Below are 25742 nucleotides of genomic sequence, written 5' to 3'. Positions count from 1 at the left end.
CAGTCCTCTGGATGGAGGCAGAGATGGAGGTGGATTACAGACCTGCAGACTGTTGGATGCAGATGTAAGTCTAGTGCTCGACCTATCACCAGGAAAACAAGCTGGGTAATAAACCGTTGCACCCCAAGAACATTCCATTCTCATTCCTCAGTTCATGGTTGAACTGGTTAAGAACATTAACCACAATACACTCGAGCCCCTATAACTCAGCATTGGTTTCTGCTCTAGCTCACTCTAAAATATCAATGTGGGCTACAATAATCTAAGATTTGTGCACATGTCTGTCCAGCAGATACAGGCAAAATTAGCTCCATAGGAATCGGGAATAAGGTAACATTTGCCTTTTGTACATTATCCTCTCTCCATCTCATCACTTACCACATCTTACATTCAAGCTATAAAATCTCAGACTTAATTATCTTTTAGAAATGTGCATCTGCTCCTGCCCCAACTTTCAGTGGCATCCCATTCCTCTAAGATAAAGGCCAAATTCTAACATGGTCCGCATTCCTCTGCATGCGCTTGTCTCAGCTCAGCTCTCCAGCCCCTTGTCTCCCTCATCTCCCCACTGCCTCTACCACACAACTGAGCCACCTCAGTGCTCTGTCATACATCCAGGCCATGTTCCATGCACTGCCATCCATTCATACAGGCTGTCTTTCATTTCCTGAAACGAATCAATGCTCACCCCTGCCAGGAGAAGGGCCTTTCAGTATCTTGTTCTTTTTTTTTTTTTTTTTTTTAACTGTGGTAAAATATACATCACCTACAATTCACAATTTTTACCATTTTAAAGTAGTTAAGTCAGTGGCCTTTTAGTACATCCACAATGTTATGTGACCATCACCACCATTGAGTTCCAGAATATTTTCATCATCCCAAAAGGAAATCCTGTGCCTATTAAACAGTCATTCCTCTTTTATCCCTACCCCCAGACCCTGGCAACCACCAATCTGATTTCTGTCTCTTTCAGTTTGCCTATTAGGGCTATTTCATATAACTGGAATCATACAATATGTGCCTTTGTGCCTGACTTCTTTCACTCAGCAAAATGTTTTCAAGATCCATGCACACTGTAGCCTGCATGAGTACTCCCTTCCTTTTTTTTTTTTATTAAGGAATCATTGTTATACTCTCTTATGAAAGTTTCACAAGAAAAACAATGAGGTTATTCCATTCACCCTTATTATCAAGTCTCCCCCCATACCCCATTCCAGTCACTGTCCATCAGTGTAGTAAGATACCACAGAGTCCCTATTTGTCTTCTCTGAGCTACACTGTCTTCTCCGTGACCCCACACACACCATGTGCACCAATCATGATACCCCACAATCCCCTTCTCCCTCCCTTCTGACCCACCCTCCCAAGACCCTTTCCCTTTGGCAACTGGTAGTCCATTCTTGGGTTCTGTGAGTCTGTTGCTGTTTTGTTCCTTCAGTTTTTGCTTTGTTCTTATGCTCCACAGATGAGTGAAATCATTTGGTACTTGTCTTTCTCCGCCTGGCTTATTTCGCTGAGCATAATACCCTCTAGCTCCATCCATGTTGTTGCAAATGTAGGATTTGTTTTCTTCTTATGGCTGAATAATGTTCCATTGTGTATATGTACCACAGCTTCTTTGTCCATTCATCTGCTGATGGACACAGGTTGCTTCCATAGCTTAGCTATTGTAATTAGTGCTGCAATAAACATAGGGGTGCATATGTCTTTTTGAAGCTGGGATCCTGCATTCTTAGGGTAAATCCCTAGGAGTGGAATTTCTGGGTCAAATGGTATTTCTATTTTTAGTTTTTTGAGGAACCTCCATACTGCTTTCCACAATGGCTGAACTAATTTACATTCCCACCAGCAGTATAGGAGGGTTCCCCTTTCTCCACATCCTCGCCAACATGTGTTGTTGTTTGTCTTTTGGATAGTGGCCATCCTAACTGGTGTGAGGCGATATCTCATTGTGGTTTTAATTTTCATTTCTTTGATGATTAGCAATGTGGAGCATCTTTTCATGTGCCTGTTGGCCATCTGAATTTCTTCTTTGGAGAAGTGTCTGTTCATATCCTCTGCCCATTTTTTAATTGGATTATTTGCTTTTTGAGTGTTGAGGCATGTGAGTTCTTTATATATTTGAATGTTAACCCCTTGCCAGACATGTTATTCACAAATACATTCTCCCATACTGTAGGATGTGCTTTTGTTCTGCTGATGGTGTCTGTGATGTATTTTTTAATTCTGTTTGCTAACATTTTGTTGAGTATTTTTGCATCTATGTTCATCAGGGATATTGGTCTGTAATTTTCTTTTTTGTGGCGTCTTTTTTGGTTTTGGTATTAGAGTGATGTTGGTCTTATAGAAAGAGTTTGGGAGTATTCCCTTCTCTTCTACTTTTAGGAAAACTTTAAGGAGGATGGGTATTAAGTCTTCATTAAATATTTGATAAAATTCAGCAGTGAAACCATCTGGTGAAGGGATTTTGTTGTTAGGTAGTTTTTTGATTACCAATTCAATTTCCTTGCTGGTAATTGGTCTATTCAGATTTTCTGTTTCTTCCTGGGTCAGCCTTGGAAGGTTATACTTTTCTAGAAAGTTGTCCATTTTTTCTAGGTTATCCAGTTCATTAGCATATAATTTTTCATAGTATTCTCTCATAATTCTTTGTATTTCTGTGGTGTCTGTAGTGATTTTTCCTTTCTCATTTCTGATTCTTTCCTTTTTAGGCTGAATAATATTCCATTGCATGGACACTGACCATACTATTATTTTGTCCAGAGTGACTTTCCATCTTTCTCTTCACCTGGCTGTCCACTGGTCAGCCTTCCGCAGGCAGCACAGTGATCACTTCCTCTGAGAACGTCCCCTAGACCCAAACCTGGATGAGGTCATGTACATTCTGAGGCCAGCCTTTCCCTTCTCCATTGCTCTTATCTCCATTGATAGGCATCACTTTTTTATGGGCTGCCTCCCCAACTAAAATCTAAGATCCATCAGACAGGAATCATATCTGTTTTTGTTCTATATTGTATCCCTACAAGCCCCTACAGGACCTGGTATATAAATAAACTGTTGTGAAATAAATGTTACAAAATTATTTCCCACTGAAAAGTAAACAACTGGCAGCTGCTTAATGGCCTTTCATTCCCAAAGGCATTTTGAATCTGAAGAGAAATCATGCCATCATCCTGGAGAAATCCCATGGAGGAATTTCCCTGGCAGGGAGTAAGGGGCAGAGGTGTTCTGAGGCAAAGACTCCTTCCTGCTCCTTGAATTGCAACACCCAATGCCTCCTCCACCTGCAGGTCCAGCTCTCTGAGGCACCATTGCATTCACTCTAAATCTGTCCTGCTTCCATCTCATCTGAACTGAAAAACAGGCCTGCATGGTTCCATTAACATCCTTATCTCATGACTAGGAAAGCAGTGAGCCACTGTAAGTACTTATCTCTCACCCATCTTTTCTCTCCAGTGTTTGTAACTTCACACTCATTGAGACATGATGGATTTTTGTGCTGTCTGCATCTGAAGGATGCTTTTCTCTGTAAATTGGTTTATAATTATGCATTGGAATTTAACCTTCATTAACTCAATGTCACTGTCTCTCCCCAGTCTTTTCCGGGTACCTGTAATGGAATATAAAGGAACATTTCCTCTTTCATCCCTGCTTTACCTCACCCATAAACCATACCCTTTGTAAAGTGCTTGCAGTCCACACACTGCTATCCTGTCTTCAGTAATTACAACTGAAAACTGCCTGTCACTTTCTTCTTAAAGTGATGGCAAATTCTTGTCTAGTATTTACAGACAGATGACAATTAAACAAGGCCCTGATAAGTAAGAGTACAGTTTAACAAATTTACTTGATGGAAGCATTTTTATTTAATTTCTGTATGATTACTCATGAGAAAAATTTTCTCCAGAATGATGGTTTTATACCACAAAGAGCTGCTTGACATTTTTCTCAATGAAGCATCAGATTAAGGAACTATTGTACCAAATAAACTGTATGATTTACATGTAGAATCACTATTATTTTAGTTTTTCTTTATTATGTGATTTATGTCAACTCAATGGAAACTGGATTTTTTTGTTGTCCCAGATACAACTAAACCCCTTAAATGGTTCTTTCTCCCAGGTGAGGTTGAGGGCTAGGCTTGGATTAAGTTAATGGCTGCTCTCTGAAGGTTGAACTATGAACATATACTGGCTAAACACAAACATATTTCAAGAAACCTGAAAAAAGTAAAAATGAGTCCTGGCCTAAAGGATTGCCAATGGTCTAATTAATTGTGCTAATGTAATAACTTAAAAACGAACTAATCCTAGAGGCATTGGGAAAAGGAGAGCATGGGGCAAAAATAATTCCAATTTAGATCTAAATATTCAATACTGAGTGAAATCTTGATCCAGTAATCAAAAACAATTGATTACTCAGCCCAAGTAAACTCCCAGTTGTGTGGATGGCTATCAGGGTCTGATGCAGAATGTTTCTGAATATACAAAATCTTGCTTATTCTGATCATAATTTGGTATCTCATAAAAGCTTATCTAGGGGAAGAGAATGTGCTGGTCAGGTTATTGTGACTGTCCATTCCACTGGGTATTACATTCCTCATTTTATAAATTTAAAGATTGTTTTGGTTTTATACACATCTTTGTGATGGTTGAGAGAGTGAAAAGAATGTGCTCTATCTGAATCAGCTTTGGAATATAGACCAGATTACATTTTTGAGTTTGTAAGATTGAGAGGCAGGCCCTGCAAAGTGATGAATTCACCACGCACCTTTCTGCCCTTGACAGCAGCCAGCCTGTTCTCCTGACATGGTGTCCCTCCCTCTTGCTGTGGCTCTTCCTTTATTAATCCTCTTCCTTTTTTGAGTGTTCCTGATGAGATAGAGACACCTAATAGGAAAGAAAATGTCTCTAGATGTAAAGGCCACCATGTGGGCATATTTTTCCTGCCCGTTTTAAGGGACATTAGGCAAATGCCAATTTTTCTTAATTTCAATTTCATCGTATCTTTAAACTGGGGATGCTGTATTGTGGTTTCTTTTGAATATTGAATTAAAACTGTTTTTAAGACGGCAGCCTAATGTGGCACTGACATTTGGTGGCCCTCAGTAGTTCATCTGACAGCTTTCAGCTTACTCTTTTAAAAAAGTTGACAACTACGTCCTGTTCTTTGGTTTGGAATGGTGTGATTATAGAATTGCATTCATGGAGTCCAGCTGATTTTTTTATCCTGTAAAAAGACCACAAACGGCACAAGTATTTGGTCGTTGGATATTCTGTGGCATCTAAACTTAGACAACTAGGGGCTTTTTGGGGTCTATGGCCCCACAGCCTAGGTTAGCATGGAAACAGCTAGAGAGCGTGGGCAGGTACCAGGATCTCCTGAGACTCTGAGCATGTTAAATATATGTATATATAAACAAGGACAATCAATGCCCGCATTCAGCTCCTGAACATGGCTTTTGGATAAGTGAATGCCATCTACTCATATCCTGGTTCTTCCTTTACCATACAGCTCTCTGAGTCTATTCCTTCAGTGCCCAATTACCAAATCAGCACAATCAACATCCTCCTACCGTGTCTGCCTTTCAGGCTCTAGTCAGCACCCCGGTGGTGTTCAAGCCTGGTCTTAACACAGAATCCCAGTCCTGGGAAAGAATCCCTCATTTCCATCTACAGCAATAGGATAACCCATGAAAAGATCTGTCTAAAGCTGCACATCAGGAAAGAAGCTCATTTAGTGTCCTTTCATGCAGGCACATTTTTTTCTTGAAGGCAGGGGTGTTCTTTAATGTTGCCATTGGAGGACCTTACCAGTGAGGTCTCTGGCTTTTATGATTATGAGGGGTTTCAGCATAAACCAATGGGCACTTTCTTGGCTAAATATGCCTCACAGAAAACTGCCAAACAACAAGTTTAAAGGTCAGTGTAAATGCTCACATTAAGCAATGGGGTCTGAAGTAAGACGTTCAGCTGCAGAGGAAGACTGTCGGGGAGAAAAAATGTTTATGTGCTGTTCCTTCACTTCTTCTCAGAAAAAGTTTCTTGGGCTTCTTCCTTATACAGACTGGGGTTTTCTTGTCTCACACTGGGGAAGAAGAAAATTGGGTTTTCATTGTCAACACATCCTTGGAATTTAGGGTTTTAAATTCCATAATTGGGGCTCTAGGGAACTCACAAGGAAGAATACCAGACACCCCCACTATCTTAATGGCCTCCCTGAGCTGCTGGGCATGGGCCTCACTACAGCCTGGAGTCTCCCTGGGGACTGTGCAGGTGCCTTTTTGAAGTTCAGGTGCATGCTGAGAAAGTGATGTCTTTAAGGACAGCATGGGCTGCTCCTCTGAGGTCCCTGTGCCTACACTGATGGCTATTTCCACTAACAAAAGCAGGGTGGTGCATGTTCCAAATCAAACCGTGATCCAGGAACGACACATCTAACCACTGTGAGGGAACATGCCATTCATGCCATACATGATGGTGACTCTTAGCTAATAAAGAATAATCACTCTTTCATTCAAACCCTCCTATCTGCTCAAGAAGGCTCTAAGATCTCATCTGCACTTCACATTGCTGTTATTTTGATATTTAGTTTCAGTACATCCCCATCTCAGTATAGAGTGATTCTGTGTGTGTGTGGTGCTCATGAGCATGTACGTGCGCATGTGTATGCCTATATATATTACATATTATTCATATTCATATATTCTTCATGTCTTCATATTTCTCTCCTGGGCATGGTCTCATGATCTCCCAAACTGAGCTCAACATTATTTCTTCTCGATTCTTCCTTCCTTCTTGTGTTCCAGGTCCCAGTGTAGGACACTGCGATTCACCCGTATGTTTGCCTTCATCCCCATTCACTCTCCAGATCCCTTCCCCAGCCCCCTTACCTGCACCCCTCGGCAGCATCACATAGCCCAGTTCATTTCCTTCTGAGCATTTGTCATTTTATGACTTATTTTATTTACATGATTAAGTCAATTTCTTGTTTACTTGCCTGGCCTGTCTCTCTCTGCTGATATTAAGCTCTATGAAGGCAGGGATCTTTTCTGTGCTAGTCCCTGCTATAAACCTGGAACCAAGCCTGGACTGTGGGAACCACTCAGTAAATGTTTATTAAATAAACCAATGAATCAATAATTATCCATTAAGTCTATTTCCATAATGTCTTGCAAATCACTTTTTTAAAATCCCTGCTCTGCTACTACCCTCGTTATCACTATAATTTCTTGCACCAGTGGTGGCAAGAGCCTCCTGGTGGGCCCCTGGCTTCCGCCCTCACCCTTCTCAGATCACCTGCTCTGCGCCTGGGGTCTCTCTCAAGGGCAGATTGACTCCTGTCATTAATCTGCATAAAACAATGTATGTAGCTCCCATCACAAGGTGATCTGCCTGCCATTTTACTAGAGCTCCCTAATGGCAGAGGAGAGAGAGGGCCTGCAGGTACGACCCTGAACTTACCCATCACAAGCACAGAAAATCTCAGGAATCTCATGATTCGTCTTAGAAATGTTCTGCAGTTTGTATTCTACCTACTCCTTCAGGGGCAAATATTCTAAATGACTCACCCCTGAGCTAAGCCAGCGCTCCAGGAAGACACTGCTTGTTTCTCCTGTGGTTTGGGGATAGGGCCACACGAGGATGTCAGAGACTTGAGAAGTACAAAGGTACATGAAGGTCAGATAAATTAATTTGGTGCACAAGGCCCTTCAAAATATGGCAGCTGATCTGTCCCTCCTCACCTCTGGCCACTCTCTCACATGCACTTTCTGTAGCCCAGCAATTCTCAGCCACCCTCATAGCCAAGGCTGGGCGAGGCCCCCTTCTCTGTCCTCCCTCAGGACCTTGTGCACCTTCTACCTGCATTACCAGTCCTCATTGTTTATTTCTGTGGAGAGCTAACCTATAAACCTGCAAGGAAAGGCGATGTGTCTTATTCGTTGTAACCCAGATGTCATGGAGCCTGGCATGTCTGAGGCACCCAAAAAACGTCTACCGAATGGAGAATGAGTGAATGACTTCCCAATATCCCAAGCAAATACTCATGTAAAGCTCTAAGGCTCTTATGTCTGAGAATAAGTGATATTTTATTTCAATAGTCTACCCGACCCTTGCTTACATTTTAACCCTTCCTTCCCAATACAGACATGAGAGGAAGTAAATCCATTTAGGGTTAATTTAATAGCCCAAGGACTGAAAACTATTATATTGCCTGGGACCGAAGCACTGATCCAGATTTACTAAGAAATACATAAATTTCAAAGAACTGCCCTTGCCCTTGGAAACTTGAAGGGATCTTTGTAAGCACAAGGACGCCCCTAGCTTGAGGCCGCAACCGAAGAGAAGACCTTCGGTGCTGCTGCCCGTCCTGACCTGGGAGGCGCCCAGGCCTCAGATGCGATACGCAAGGGTGTGAGGGTAGCTGGGCCCACGCTCGAGCCTCCAGGCTGGGCTGCCCCATTGTCCTAGAGAACCGCATCTTATCTACCCACTTAGCTCACACATTTCTAACATTTACTGTAACATGTTTTCCCTGGGACTATAAAGTCTGATCCGCTGGGCTTTATCTGAACATCCTGAGGAGCGAATTCTAGGGTTCAAAAAAGCAAGGTTTTACCAGTGAAGTACAACTAGTGGGAACCCTATGCCTTCAAAATCTTGTAAAATTATTTTGGCTAAACCCAAAATAGCAACTGCATTTTGTGGAGTTTTCGGTTCTACACGACAGAAGCTCAAGAGGAAGCTTCTACAAATGCAATCTTTTTTGGAGAAAAGTGGTATGCTCTTATTTAACAGTCTGAATAGGGATCAGGAGAGAACGAGGAGGAACCAGACGCAACAGAAAAGGATCCGGCCCCAGGGCCGCCCCGAGGCGCCTGATCCCATGCAGCGTCTGGCCCAGAGCTGAAGTCAAGCAGCTGTGAGTCGCGTCTTCTGAGCGCTCACAGTCCTGGACCAATACTGACTCAAATGCATTATTCAGCTTCACTTGTCAACTACACATATATTCAAACATCCAAAACAAATTTCTTTATAGATTGAAATAAAAATGCAAGTAAATAAAGGAGGAGTCATCCAGCACCTTCCACTTTTCTTTTACAAACAGCTAATGCTGGCTTCTCCCTGAACTACCCTGCCCATCAGTGGCTTAGAAGGGGTCCTTGCTTGTGTGTGAGTTATGACTGGGGGGATGCTTAGCACTCAAGATTCATTATTTAAAGTATTTGCTAGTTTTGATACCGTTTTTTCAGTCAATATAGATTAAAAAGGAGGATTATGTATTTTATTTAATTAATGATAAAGAATTATTTATCTCTGGTCTGGCAAAGGCTGAAGCAGCCTATTTGGTGACATAGGTTGGTTTACAAGCATTTCCTCTGGAAATCACCTGAAGCAGCCGCTGTGGGGTCACAGCCGCTCCTTCAGCCACCACTGTCCCTTTTCCAAACACACAGTGGCGATGTGGCAAAACCCAGTGTGGGTTTCTTCCCAGTTAAGCAGAGCATCTTTGTTTATATTATGTTACATTTTCAGATAAGATAATTTTTTTAAGATTCTACACATGAAAGAGTTTTGGAAAACTGCTTATAATAAATAGAAAGGTAGGTGGTAGACAGACAATATACATGTAACATTGTAATTCCATATAAAAACTGCTGCTTCTAGCCATAAAGCTTTGTGAATTTAAACTTCTGCTTCCCTAACACCCAGATTATTTAAAGTATTCCTTCCTACTAAAGTAAAAAAGAATGATAAAAGAATAACGGTCTCCAACTACACTGTCTCTCTGTTCCTCTAAACTAGGGGTTATGATTAGATGTGCAAAATTTGTATATATGTTTCAGACGACTATGTCCATATATATTTCAGATGAATTAGAGTGAAAACCTTTCTACCAGTACAAATGACTTTCACTGATTTATTTTGCGGGGGAAGCTAAAACCTGTGACTATGACATGTAAATTCACAGAAATCAAATGCCTGTGAATCCAGCCTTGAGGTCACTGGCTGACACACGACACTGACAAGCCATTCATTGCCCACACGTTCTGCACGACAGGTGAGAAAACAGCAGCAGAGGGCAGGCTGCCCATTTAACAGCAGGGCTCTAGACAAGGGCCAAAAGGGACAGAATCAAGTGCTCTAGTTCTCTGCTTTCTGGAGAGAGGATAATCAATCCCCTGCTTTTAATTGCAGAATACTTACTTTAAGTCACTGTGAAATGAAGTTCTCATAGCATAAGACACCCTCAAACTCCAGTTACTGACAGGGTTATACAGGAATCAAATTCAGGTTTCTGAGGTCACCTCTCCCTCCTACCCTGTGTCCCTCAGCCACCCACAATTCTGCCAGGACCACCCTGGAAACAAGGTGATCTTTTTTATTTGTAGAAGTTCTAGCAAAGGTTACACAATAGTTCATTCCTTTAATTTTAAATGGCAGTTTACATATATACATTCTTATATACTTACCATGCAGTATCTCCTTTCTTTTAAAATATGCAAATACTTTCCAGGAAATATTTCAATTTACAAGTACTAAATCCTTTATAAACATAGATCTCATATTTATTCCCTAAACTTTCCTTTATTCTGAATTTCTTGCTTCCTCCTTTCCTTTTTCTTCTTAGCTAAACTATCAAATAACCATCCTACTATTTTACATTTTGCTGATGAGCTGTTCCTATAATTAATAACCTTATCTTTCTGTGTATGAAAAAAACAAATTTAATGCCTTTTAATGAGGAGGTTGAAAGGAGAAGGAGATATTTTATTGCCATGTTGATTTCAATAACACGAGAAATAACCTGGATGCTGATGACTGCATAGAGTAAGTAGCATTTGTGCACACATTTTTTATTACTCTTGATACAGGCACTCAGTATTTCTTACAGATAGATTTCTAAATAGTTATATAATGTAGAATTCTTTAACAAGCAGATCTTGTTGAATAGCATGATGGTTTTAAAGTCACTTTATTTTACATATGACTTTAATCTTGTATAATTCTCAACTGACCAGCACACAGGGCTGAAAATCAAAAGACATGGTTCTAGCTCTTCCAAAAATGTTCTCTTAACTTAGCTAAAACAGCCTGATTGTTATTTGCTTATCTATAAATTATGAAGGGAGGAGTGTGTGAGTGCCTAGAAAATCTCTAAAATTACTTCTAGATCTAGCATTCTACAATTGCAGCCAATTCATTGAAAAAAATGTTTATTTTTTTTTAATTCTCCTTTGAAGCATTTAAAGTTAAGGACCATTTGAAATGTGAATAATCGGGTCTCTATCTGGGTTCAATTTTTGTACATCCAAACTGAAGGCTGAATAATGCCTCTTCCTTTGAAATTAGTAAAGTCCATGAGCTCATGATGGGTCCATAAAAGGAAGAGCTCTGTAAGGTGCTCAGAGTAGCCTCTATGCTTACTTCCTGCCCAGTTACACACTGAATCCTGTGACATGGGAGTATCTGTAATTTCATTTGACAAAGAAGAAAACCGCTGGTATTGCACAGACTGGTGCAGGACCATACAGAGCCACACCGCTAGGGAGCGCTAGGCAGAAATCCTGAACTTTCAGACTGTGGTGAGTTTTGCTACAAATCTTACTTTGGGGTCCCCAGGACTATTCCCTTCCAGTCAAGGGCAGGGAATGGATGAGAGTGAATACTAATGTTCACCAAGGGAATGCTCCTCCCATAGGGCTGCCCTCCGACTAGGGAAGTGATACCCCGTTGGGATTCAGGGTATCTTCCTCACTAGACTGTCAGCTCTGAGAGAGAAGGTACCTGGTTTTCTTGAATAGAGATGGGAGTAGTACCCTCCATTCCCCTGTCCTTACATCAGGCCTCTTTCCAGTTTCACTGTATTCCTCACCTTGCATTTGTACTGATGAGTGTATTTACTTGGTATTCAGGGCAGGGAAAAGCCTGCAATTCTTGTAACCTACAGTAGTCAGCACTGTGCCAGGTTCCCCAGTATTTTCCAGTTCTATGATACTCTAGGAACCCAGCAAGTACTTGCTGATTGGTGGATCATCAGGGCTGACTCCGGGCAAAAATGAGAAGTTTGGACTTGGGACCATTGGATACACCTCCAACAGAGTCTCTCGTTGTATTTCTACCTCCCCCAACCCTCAGCAGCTCCTTCTGGACAGTAGGAATCCTCAGTTAGGCCCTCAGGGTCCCAGTTGTCCTTGTTAAAGCAGAGGTTTAACAAGACCCAAGGACTGTGGGCTTTAATTACCGTTTCAGGAAACAATGCCTCCACTTGGCAGTCTATTTAATTAGTGACAGTCTTACTGGAAGATTCTAGCAGGTGATCAAAAGGGGCTCTTGGCAAGGTTCTACAGCCTTCGCACAGATCTTCAAGTAGGGTTGGCCTCTGCCCTTACAGCGCTCATCCCCGTCCCAAAGGGCAAAGCTGAATTATTAAATAACACACATTTTTTGAGCTTGTACTTTGAACCATACAACATATGTGACTTTTAAACTGATGAAGGAAAAACAGATATTTATTGAAATGCATTGTTCAGCACAGTATATTTTAATGATCAAACCAGAGCAACACAGATTATTATTCTGAGCAGTTGGTCACAGCTTCAACAAATAACCTCTCTTTAAGGGTTTATCAAAAAAGGATTTCACCTACATTTATAAGGATGTCTTATTTATTTTTGGCAATTCTGAATATTACATTTTACTGGCATTTCTCTTTCTCCATGCTCAGCAAGTTAAGGCAGAGTCATCGTCGATTTCGGTGTCATGTTAGAGCAAACATACTTATTTCTCCTTCTCCTCCAGAGACATAACATCCTTCTATGCCGTGCACGAGGGTTAGGGGAAGGAGCAATGACGGGACTGTTCCAGCCCGTGGTGCCGCCTCGCCTGAAGTGAGGACTGTTATTCTTTCAAGCACCGCCCTCTAGTGGCGAAAACATAGGTGCCTTTAGAGCAGGCACTGCCGTTCAGGTACTAGCACTGGGGAAGTGCCTTCCACTGACCCACCTGGGGCTTTTCCTGGGAGAAACTGACCCTTTCATCACTGTGCGTTAAAGTAACTCTTAACAAGTGAAGTTCTGACAGCTCATTAACCTGCACCTAACAGGGTGAGGCCATCAGAAATTCCTGAATAGCTGGGAGGAGAGGGCTGATAGCGCGGCCAAGGGCCCATGAGCGTCTTGGTAAAATGCAAAACGACAAAATGGTCACAGTGCTTGTATTTTTTAAATGAGGATTTTAAAGGAGGGATTGTCCTGTTGACAAACTTGCTATTCTGAAATTAATTGCTGTGTGGGGCAAACATATAAATTTATTTGAATCCATGTGCAATTTCAAGTCTCAATAGCTATCTAATAGGATACTTCAGGATTTGTCTTTACAAACGTCCTTTTGGGGTCCAATGATTATTCATGTTTTCCAGATTATTATGTCCTAATTTTATTTGGAGTAACACCTACCTTAATTATGAGTGAATATTCAGCTGGGTCTGTCAGTTAAGGTTCTGGAGCTCTAGGCACAGACAGACCTGGGTTAACCATTCAGTAGTTAGTTGGCCTTTCTAAACCTCAGTTCCCCCAACTGTCAAAGTGGTATCATAACAATGCCTTCCTCAAAAACTTTAATCGTGAACTTACGAAAAGATGTTTGGAAAATACTTAACAGTGTCTGGCTCTTTGCAAACACTAAACAAATATGAAGTATTCTTTTTAATATCTTCGGTGTAATTTTGTTGACATGGCCTCCAGAGAGCTCTTTATCCCCTAACTAATCTCCAGACCAACCTCCCAATAGAGCGTGTGGAGGACTATGTTAAAGTCATTACAGAGTTCACTTTACCAGTCCCAGTCTCTGCTCCGTATGCATGCTCGGCGGGACTCAGGCATCTTCTCTGCTGAATTTTTATGTTTGACACCTCCTTAGCGGAGAGTTCCATATCAGGTGTCATTTCACATCAAGAAGCCAAATTTTGTGGCTGTTTATATACACTCAGGAGCATGAACACAGCCAAGCTGTTTCTGCTGTCTGCTCCCAAAATAGTGATCTGACCTCCATGCCCAAAGGAGCATAAAACACAGCCTTGTAAAAGTGGTACTGAGACAGGGACCATGGGTGTAGTCAGAGCAGGGTGAGGGCCTCTGGAAAAAGACTCCTAATTAAACAATTAAACAAAGACAGAGAGTCACACTAATTCTCTAAAGTAAAATATCAAACTAAGAATATAAGCATTCTTCAGTGAAGATTAGCTAAAACTAAAAAGCTAGGAATAACCTGGCCTGGAATGTTTGAACATCCCCCAGATAAGAAAATACCTCAGCATAGCCCATGTCTTGTTTGTGTCAATTAAATGAGGCTATTGTAAAATTAACTTCAACCTGCTAAAAAGCCCAGTTTACCTTTAACTTTATCCAGATGCTGCTTTTCCTCCTACAGCCCCTAATCAAGTAATATATAACCTGGGCAATTAATATCACAGGCAGACCCAGCCGTAAACAACATAGTGAAGGGCAGGAAAGATTCCATCTTAAAGATAAGAAATTAAGAAGTAAAATTCTTAATTTACTATTTAACAAACAGACAATAACTCAGCTCACCCTGAAAGCAAGACAAGCAGCCTTGATTGATACGCTCCCAAACCAAGAAACTGCTATTCTAAGAAAGAATCAAAGCAGTAAATTTCTTATGCTAACTCTGCAAAATAGTCCGAAAACCTGATAAGAAACTTAGTGTCTCCTTAAAAATAAACATTTAGAGACCATTTGGTGGGTCTGCATCCCTAGTTCTTTGTCTCTCAAATGCCTAAAAATCCCCTAGACAGCGCACCACCCCGGACTCTCTTGTCCCCTCCTGGCATAAGCCGGGAGCTCTGTTCTTTCACTTTATCTCTAAATAAAAGCCTGTACCTTGCTCTCCTACCTTGAGTGTTTGCGAAGCTCATTCTTCGGCTTCGTGAACAAGAACTCCGGTATCAGTACTACTGGGGAGCTAGCTTGGGAGATAACCTGTGAAATATTCACAGTTTTCATTGCTTCATAGATTATGTCTAACACCCTTCACAGTTATAAAATAACTTGAAGTGCAACTCTACCATAAACTACCCCACCCCTCCATAAACTAGGCCAGTTGCACAGCTGAGAATGTTCTGCCAGACAATGGCTATCAGAACATCTGCCTAGCCAAGTCCCTGATATCACTCTCACCTTTGCTTTTCTCTGAAAGGTGCCCTTGAGTCTTCATTCTTGCTTAGTGTCCTGTGAAAGATGCTGAAGATGCCACCACCTGCTCCCAGGGTTTCATTACTGCCTGGCCCTGACCTGTCAGCTGACTCTTCCCCGTCCTTTCCCTCACAAACTAAACTTAGATCTCCCTTGGGCTGGAGAAGGGGTGATGGGCAAGGTTAGAACAGGGGTAAAAAATCAACACAGGAATTCAATTACTTTTTTGCAGAGGCAAACCCAATACAAATTCTCCAGACATACTAACTTGTGTAGGAGGTGGAGAAATACCTGAACAGAAAACAAAGGAAGGCCACAGCGAGGCAAACTGACAGATCTGTTTCTCATAACTAACATCTTGGCACAATCTAGAGAAATGTCAAAGCATACTATTGTACTGGTTTGAGCTCATGACCTCTGAAGAGAGTAGGAAAATGGGGAATTAAAAGGCCTTCCTAATATCTGACTAATTCTTAAAAGACTAAGGACTTCATGTCTTCTGGCTGGGACATGGCACGTTCACGGACACTGAACTCATACTGCTGCATATGTTTCTATTTTTAAAAACAAAGTGAAAATAACCTATTGCTTCAGGCTTTTCTCAAGCAAATTGTTGGACTAGTTTAGACTATTCTCCAGAGAGAAATTTCTCTCCTTGGACGTTCCAGGCAGGACTATTACAGCACAAAAATCCACTTTAAGTCATACATTTGGTATTGTTTTCTGTAGAGTAAAAGTGATTATGAAGATTAACAAAGAACTAATTTTAAAGAATCAAAGTTAATCCTTCATTAAAAATATCTGAAAAGGAAGAATAATAGTAGCGGTAGATAAAAGGTTTTCAGAGGATGACAGATCGTGAGCACAGTGAGCCTCATTCCGAGATCTACACCAGCACATTGTATCAGCATTGTTTCCCTCACAATGACAGCTCATAGATAATTGTACATAGGCAACCTGTATTTTCTCACAGGTGTATTGAGTACTGAAAATAAATCAGGACGTTTTCGTTAGAGTGGATTGATAGGAGGAAGAATTCCCCTTTAAGGTATCTCCTAAAGGTGGATGGAGGGATGTGAGGCGCAATTATCTAAGTTCGGAATCCACCCAATGCCGTTCACACTCTGGCCTACGGCGGGTCCTGGCCAGGAAAGCGCCGAACACCTGCCGGCACCGTGAAGCCGAGCGTCGGCCTTGCCGCACCTGCCCCGTGGTGGCGTAGGGAGGCGGCAGTGCACTGCATGCAGTGTGCGGCAGGGCCTTTTCCCAGGACCGTCTGACTCCGGCCTGCGTGATACTGTAGCAAAGTGCGCACAGAATTTTGCCAAATTTAGAGAACTTCCGAGGCTGCGCGACACGGCTGCTGCTTCAAGCCCCTTAAGCGGCTGCGTGAGGTTTCGGAGCCCCTCGAGGCGCGCAGCCGGGAAGGCCGCTTGGGCAGGCCCCGAGAAGCAGCTGCCCCGGAGCCGCAGCGCCCACGCAGGTGGGGAACGCCGACCGCAAGCCTGCTGCGCGCCGCCGCCCCAACCTCCCCAGCGTTCTGGACTCTGCAGATGCCGCCAAGACGAAACCCAATGAGTGTCCCCGCCTGAGACCTGATGTCACAGGATTTCTGTTTTCACCTGCAGCAGGCAGTTTCCCCTTTTACGTCATCTCCACACTGGGTTTGTACTGTACACGGTGCATTTGGCCAAAGGGAGAGAAAAATCAACCAGCTCTACCGTCGGCCCTTGAGCAGCGGGGTTTGAGCTGCGCTGACCCACTCATGCACTCACGCACTTACACACTCGTGCACTCACACACACTCACACTCATGCACTCACGTACTCACACACTAATGCACTCATGTACTCATACACACACACTCATGCACTCATGTACTCACACACACACTTGTGCATTCACACACTCATGCTCTCGCACTCACACACTCACGCACACCTATGCACTCACGTGCTCACGCACTCGCGCTCACACGCACTCACACGCTCGTGTACTCACACACTCATAACACTCACGCACTCACACGCATGCACTCACACACTCATGCACTAGTACACTCATACACATGCACTCAGACACTTGTACACTCGTGTACTCATACACTCATACAGAGATTTTGTTCAGTAAGTACATTAGAAAATTTGTTGATTTGTGATAATTTGAAAAAACATTTTCGTTTTCTCTAGCCTACTTTATCGAAAGAATACAGTATATAACACATGCAGCACTCAGAATATGTGTTAAATGACTGTTTATGTACGGGGCAAGGCTTCCAGTCAACAGTAAGATACTAGTAGTTAAGTTCTGGGAGCGTCAAAGTGATACATGGATTTATAGCTGTTGCACGAGGGGAATTTTCAAATGCATGCCCCTAAGCACAGCATTGTTTAAGAGTCAACTGTAGTTTAAATAAGTAGGGTTCTCTCTTTTTTACTTGGCAGGAAGTCTTGGATAGAGACTATCTGTGGGTTCGCGCAGCAGTGGTGCGCTGTCATGGCGAGGAAGCCTCTCCCTGCCTTACCGCTGCTGCGCTCAGCACCACACTAGCTTCTCATGACTTCAGGGCGGTTGCCACGTCCCTTGACCTTATTATGAGTGTGCTCACAGCAGGGAGCAGAGACAGTGTGAGTCCAGCTATGTCTGTGTTTTATTTAAAGAAGAGCACACAGTTTTCACAAAAACTGCATTAGCATACCCCAAATGATGTGTCATTGGTCAGCACTGTGTCACATGATTATCTGTAATAATCATGTGAGATTATTATGTAATTATTATGTAAGAGAATACAGATGGGGGTGGGGGTCAAGTGGCTGACCCAGTGTAGGCCATAGTATTGATTACAAAAACAAAACAACAGAAAGAATCCAGTGCCATCTAAACATAAAACCAGTTGATTTTTGTATCTGCCCATTTTCTTAATGCATGACCAAATGCATGAATGCCTAGTGCAAGAATTTAATGTCCTGCACAGGGAAGCCTGAATAATTGAATAAATGAATGACTGCATGGCCTGGTGCAACTGGCATATGGAAAGGATTTTCTGAAACTACATAGACAATGGTTTTAGCCTTTCACTCTTTTGATTGCTTAGTTCAGTGAAAACTATTAATATGACTGAATATAATCTTAATTACAAAGTTAGCATGCTTTTTAAAATTCCATCCAACAATCATTTTTCAAATAATGGCTATAAGTTTAGTACTATACTAGGCCTGGTAGATGCAAAGAAAACTATGACAAGGTTCTTGTGCCAAAGTAGCAAGTGGACAAGGAGAAAAAGATAAGCAAAGGGTTGCATAGGATATTAGAGTGGGTCACCTAGCTCTGTCTGGGGGAATCAGAGTTCCATGAAGAGCTGTATATGTGCTTTTCCGTGGTGTGTGGAGAGGAAGAGGAAGAGGAAAGGATGGAAAGAAGTGGGGGAAGATTTTTCAGGCAAAGGGAACACATGTGAAAGACAAAAGCACGTGAGTACCTGCTCAGTATATGCTCAGTGAGGCCAATGTTCTGGTGAGGCTCTGGGCGTGGTAAAAAGTGAGGGGACATTGGAATCAAGCATACCTTAGTTTGAAGCCCAGTTCAGGCTCTTCCTTGTTGTGAGATCTGTTAAGCTCCTGAACATCTCAGATTCTTCATCTCTAAAATGAGAATAAAAATGTCACCGTGGAAGGGCATGTCGGGGATGAAGTGCAGTAACACATGCACATGCGCGGCATCAGCTCCAGTGCTCAGCATGCTCAGGGACTGTCTATCATCGTCGTCACTACCGTTTTCAGTACCAACTTGTTTTCCCGGCTGCGATGCTGTCTTGTGAGAGGAATGGAGACAAGGAAGAAGAGGTCAGTAAGTGTAGGTCAGGAAGGACATAGCAAGCTATGGTAGATTGTGAAATATGACCACACAGCCCTCACAGCCCTGCAGCCTCATCCCCCTGCCATTTGATGCTGCTGTTCCTTTCAGCAGCAGGTAAAATCCATTTCTTCAACCTCGCAAATCTGGGCACGTCTTGTGATTTATTTTGACAAATAGAATGAGGAAGAGATGACATTCTACAATGAGCTGAGGCCTTAAGAACATTTCCAGCTTTCACCTTTTTTCTTGGAATACAGCTGCCTCTTTGGAAACTCCCAGCCAGCCTGCTAGAGAATCTGCATGGAGGAGAACTGAGTCACCCCAGCGGAAAGCCCCAGCAACTGTCATCTAGGGCTGCCAGTCCCTACTTGATCCACCACCTGACCACAAGACACACAAGGGAGACCAAAAAATCTCGCAGGGGGCGGGACGGGCTGTCAGGCTGACAGTCACCAGCAAATGCTTGGTGGTTAAATTACTGAGTTTTAGGGTGGGTTGTTATGCAGCAATAGACAACTGAAGAAGAAGTCTAAGAAGTCTTACTTTATCCAGGAGATGATGAGGAACTGTTGCAAGATGTTTTAAACAAGGTAATAACCTCAACAGATTTTTATTTGAGAAATTTCATCCTAATGCCAGCATAGAGGATATGCTGAATAGGACGTTATTGAAAGCAGGCAGAGAAGATAAATATTAGGAGCAATAGTTTGGTAAAACTTTATGAGACTTTGGAAGATAACAGGAGACCAGCAAGGTTAAAGTGACTTTCATTGGCTTGCAACCTCAGAAGGGTTTAATGCTCTGCAGAATCCTTCTTGAAATGCTTAGTAATTTTTTAATATGGAGATCATATTTTTACTTTGCACTGGGCCCTACAAACAGTGTAGCTGGTCTCGAGGAGGAAATAATGTTAACAGAACCGGGCCCTGCGATGCCAGGGCAAAACAGATCTGACACAGTGTATTCCTTATTGTGGCAGCTTTGAATTGTGCAAGGACCTCAGGTCATTATCTGAGTGAACATTGAGTCGTTCAGTAGCCAAAAAGCTTTGATTACTCCAATGCTAAAATTAGTGGTAGTGCCGTACAATAGGAACACCAAGAATAAGAAAAACATTTCTAATCTTCACCCTGCTAAAAGCTACCTAAGAGGCCCTGAATGAGTCAAGCTTTTCCAGCCTCCTCATTCATGAAATAAGGTGATAATCCTGTCCCTACACAGCTCACAGGATTATGACAATTAAGCAGACATGTGAATGAAGCACTTTAAATTCCCCACAAAGGAATGCATTCAACTAAATAGAAGTCCTAAAAATAATTCTAGTAACAACAATAATCCTCATGCAGTGTCCTCAACCCCGGTCCTTCAGAGGTGACAATGAAGCTGCCCTCTTCAGAATATCCAGAATCAAAATGCCTGATATTTTTCCAAGAGATAAAGAGAAGTTAATAAACAGATAAGCATTTGATCAAGCTGGATCTGTGTTAACATGTTGTAAGCTCTTTTTTGTCTGTTTACACTGTCTCATAGTTTAAATTTTCTGCATCCATTCATTCATTCACCAAACATTTGTAGAACATACTTTATTATGTAGCAGGTACCATGCATGTTACATGCTAGGAAAGAGGAACCAGTAAGAGTCCCTGTCCTCGAGAAGTTCACAGTGTGTAATGTAGCCATTTTTACAAAAAACGACTAGAGGATAATGTGCCAGTGTTAAAATGGTCATAAACCAAGTGCTAATGGAACACATAGAAAGAGGCCATTTGTAGCAGATAGAAAGACTGAAAGCTTCCCTGAGTGTGGGGTGAATGAAAGTTTTTGCCCCGAATTTCCAGAATTTCCTGCCTGGCCTTGGTCCATTTACATACCAATGAATGTTTACCACAGCAGAGCCTTCAGTCCATCCAGGGCTAGGGGTGGAGAGAAAACGACCATTCTCTCCACCCCTCTGTTCCTGGTACCTAGTTGGTCTGGTGTTTGCGGCTCACCAGGGACCCGCCCATGGAGTTTCTGCCGGAAGGGGCAGGTCGGGGAGGGAGCATGCGCCATGGCCAGAGGGGACAGGTGATGTAGGGCCTGGCTAGTGAACCCGACCGAGCAAGGGATAAGCAATAAACCCCTTTAACCCAACCTGCCCTTCCCCTTGTCTTACTTCAGTTTCACTGGATTCACAAGGAACTTGTCTGGAAAGGGACCCCCTTCCCCCTGGAGCTACACTAAGTAATATTAAATTGTTAGAAATTAGTTTTGGCATATTAAGAAAAAATACAATCAACATAGGGTGAATTTTCAAGATTGGAAAATAAATACAAAATTTGAAAATAATCTCACACTGATGATGCCATATACATATGGGCATCATTTTTTACCACCATATTGTTTCTTTTTTTCTAAAATGCCATTCTTCATTCATTGTGAATTTCTTCATGATTTCATACTGGATTGCTGTATTTCCTTGACAATTCACCAAACATCAGTGAATATTTTGAATTTCTTAAATGCCTCAGTTTCTTCTGAAAATGAGGGATTTAGAAATAGATAATGCATAAGGTGACATTTAATTTAAAACACTCCAACAAGCTGATTTTTAAATAACTATGTCAATACTTATACTTGTGAAAATGTTAGAAATTTCAACATGGTTACTGTGGAGGGTGGCATGTATATTCCAATGGTGTTCCCATTGTTCAAAATATATTTTGCAGCTGTACCTTGGAACTGACTTTATGATTTGAAAACTTCAGTGGAAACCTGAGAAATAAGGGGAAATTTCTCCCTAGGATAAGAAGTCCCTCTGGAGAAAGGAAATAGGAGTTTGCATCGGAGCTCTTCTCTGGCCCTCAGTTTCTTTTCTATAAACTAGTCTATAAACATATACCCTGCCTTATTACGATTAGCACACATAACATGGAGGGGGGACATGGGAAAGGCAGTAGAGCACAGAGAAGACAAGTAGTGATTCTATAGCACCTTACTACACTGATGGACAGTGACTGATAATGGGAGCAATCTAGTAACCACAGTGTTGCTCATGTGATTGTGTATCAATGATACCAAAATTTAAAAAATTAAAAAAAAACATGTACCCTGCCTGAAGAACCATGGGAGGTTCAAATGCTAAGGTTACATAAAATTATTACCATGAAACATAACACAAATACCTTCCTTTGAGGATGAACTCCATTTCCTGTCTGAGCCAGAAGTCATTCAGAGTAAATGTCAGGTAAATAAATTACATCCCATTTTGGATCATAAATGGAGCAGTGATTTTGAGACAGACTTTTTCTTCATTTTGTACACAGACTCTAAAGGTAACTCAATGAGATGACTTTTATAGAAAGTTTAGTGACTTCCTTGTTAGCCTCAAGATATAAAATCCCAAGATGACTTCTTTTAAACATTGTCAATTAAAAAACATCTATAGAGCCAATGCTGGATTCATGACTTATATAAAGTGTGTTTTGTATGTGATTTCAAAAAAATTACCAATGATGGAGACTAGTCTTGTAACTCATTTTCACAAAGGAATCAGGTGCTCCAAAAAAGCGTGATGATCATTTGTTTGGACTTGAACCATTTACAAAGTGCTTTGCATAAGTCATCTCACTTGAGCCTAGTAACAAAGCTGCAAGGTATATTTTAATTTTATCTCAGTTTACAGATGAGGAAATTGAGGATTATCTGTAAAATGATACTGGGCCAGTTGTTAACCTTCTTGAGCCTCAAATTAGTCACAGAGCAGAGTTTCAGTCCCATAAATGCCAAATTTGAAGTCCTCCCATGTTTATACACATATTTAGACTACTAGACATCTTCATTTCACTGATGAATTTATTAAAGCTATATCAAGCTTGTCTGGATGTCTGAAACTTTCTGAACAGCCGTGTTTTCTTGAGATGCCAATGACCTGGGTTTGTGACATGTTTTAACTTACTGGAAAGGGGCTGCTTCCTATTCCAAGGTTTCACAAGGGTGGGCAGTTAGCTCATTCAGTTAGCGCATGGTGCCAATAATATTCTAATGTTTCACCGGATGGCCATACCATATTGACTAATGGGCCCTTTTAGGGGGTCTATGGCATGGGTAGAAACAGAGGTTTACTTGCCCACTCTTGACCTCTTCCTTCAATTGTGCTAAAGCTCTGGCCTTGAAACAGGTGCCTGAGGTTAGCACTCACATTGCATGCTAACACAGGCAGTGAGGTGGTGTCCCTAGTGGACCCCTGGACCCAGCTGCAATTCCTACTCCTCTGGTTTGCTGTTTCCACTTGCCTTGTGATCTCTCTCCTCATCTTCCTTTCTTCTTCCATTTGCTTCCTCCTTTTGGCACACGCTCTAGGTGTCAAGTGCAGAAAAAGACTTGGTGTTAATGCTCTAGTGCTGGCATGAAGGGACTTCCTGAAGAAGATGTGGCTCCTCACAGAGTCATTTTCAAGGCTGCCCATCTATATTTGTCACTGCCCAGTGCTGAGTCTTGATTCAAATAGCCTGACAACATTTGAGCTGGCATGATGCCACCCAGGGTATCACTCAACGGGCCATCTAGCCTCATCAAGTGTGGCTGTTAAGGGCAGGAATCCTGGCCAGGAATTTCTAAACTGCAGTCTGTGAAGAGGTTCTATGTATTTTGGCTGGAGAAAACTTCCAAAAATAAAAACTAGATACCGTGGACATTTGTTTGGGCTTTGTGGATTAATTATTAGTCACCAGAGGAAGGGACAGAATGACAGAGAAAACAGAATGAAATTAAATGTAATTAATCACTCTGACAGGTGGATGAGAACAGAGCCTACTCTCCCCAGAACAATCGTTGGAAACCTAGAAAATGGTGAGGAAAGCATTTAGCCTTACCAGATTGTATTTATTTCTTCAGAAATCGGAAAGCCCAGATGAAAATAAGTGCACAAAAGTAAACAGTGGAGTATTCTGAGGAGGGTGCTCACTTTTTCTTAAAATTCAGAGGGAAGACAGTCAGAATGAAGTTGGTTTTGACCTGTGTAATTTACTTACTCCGCATGATATTTGCTAATTTAGATCTTCTTGATGGAGGAGCAAGTCCACTGTTCTTTTAAGTTGAAGATGTGAGTGACCCTGAGAGCTGTAACTCTGAAGGTTGTAAGGTCTTTCATTGGGTGGGGAGGTGAGGGAATGGGACATACTATTTTAAGAGTAGGGGCATGTGGGTAAAATTGTAATATTCCCAGGATATCTCACTTGGCTTTAGTATATTTGCATATCAACAGGAGCTCAAGTGTGGAGAGAAGTATGGCTTTAGTGGATTTGCATCATTCCTCAGGGGTGGAGAGAAGTTCATCTCCATATCAATGGTTGATTACCTGGGCAAGGAGGGCTTATCTGTACCTGGGAGGTGAGGGGGAGGGCCAGTTTTGCTTCTGCTGGAGCAGGAAAGAGAGAAGGCCCCGGACAGCAGTCTATAAGCAATAATGGATTTTAAACTTCATTTCTCCCTTTGACTGATTTCGGTTTTTAGAGGTATTTTGCCCCAGGATTTCCTCTCCCCAGACTTACAGGGCATTTGACTCAAACACAACTAGAGTTAATCCCTGCTTTCCTACCAGAAAAACGATTTTTCCCTGTGCCTGTTTCCCCATCTGTTAGAAAGTAATAGTAGTAATACAACTTCATAAGATTGCTGTGAAAAATAAATGATAAATTAGACATAAATGGCTGCCTGGCAGTAAGTTCTCAATAAATATTAATGGATATTTAATTGATCCACAGTACGCATGACTCACATGGGCTAGTTTTGTCTTTGCCTAGCTAAATATTCTTGTGGCATTTTATGCCTGTTTTATTTTTCCTAGCCCCCCAGTGTAGTGTGAAGGCCAAATTATGCTAACTCACAAGGACCAATTGTTAACTCTTTAGGAATTTTGAGATCTAGTTGTTAAATACTGCCAACATTAAAAAATAGATGAAAAAAAAACATATAATTAAATAGATTATATTTAAAACAAAGGTGATAAATACTCAAATCTCATCAATTACTAATTATTTTACTTCATTTTAGTATTATCCATACTTCTAAGGTTATGTCTATTTTATCTGTAGTAAAAAATACCATATAATAGTGAGCCCCTTGTGTTCATGACATCCCTGTAGTGTTCTGAAAAACAGTCAAGTGGCTTGCAAATAGATATTCCTCTAGTGGCTTCTGTAGGCCATTGCCCTACAGAAATAGGGAACTACTATAATTCAAAAGTTTTTCCCAAAAAGCCAATTATTAAACACTTACCAGCACATAACTGTCTCCAATGATCTAAACATGAAAAACTGTTTAAACAAAAAGAATTAACCATTGACTTCAGTTTTTACTTTTAAATTTAGTTGTTTTTAAAATGAGGAGGTATTTATGTACACACAACCTAAATAAAACTATTTCCTATTGTCTTGATAAGTGTGTCTTATTTATTTATGTTACCCGTCTGAATCCTATATAAACTTAAGATTTTGGCATTTTTGGTTGTTCTCTGTAAAACCATCTCTAAATTCTCAAAATCTACTTTTCCTCTGAACCCAGCACCACATCAGTCTTTCATGCTAGGCATTTCATAAATATTTGTTGAAAGAATAAATATATTTTATTACCAGGCATAATTTTATCTTTATTAGTTCTACACATATAAAAATTGGATTAATGTTATGTTTGG

Source organism: Manis pentadactyla, chromosome 10 (assembly GCF_030020395.1).
Source record: "Manis pentadactyla isolate mManPen7 chromosome 10, mManPen7.hap1, whole genome shotgun sequence".
Taxonomy (NCBI): domain Eukaryota; kingdom Metazoa; phylum Chordata; class Mammalia; order Pholidota; family Manidae; genus Manis; species Manis pentadactyla.
Note: the sequence above shows the minus strand (reverse complement) of the source record.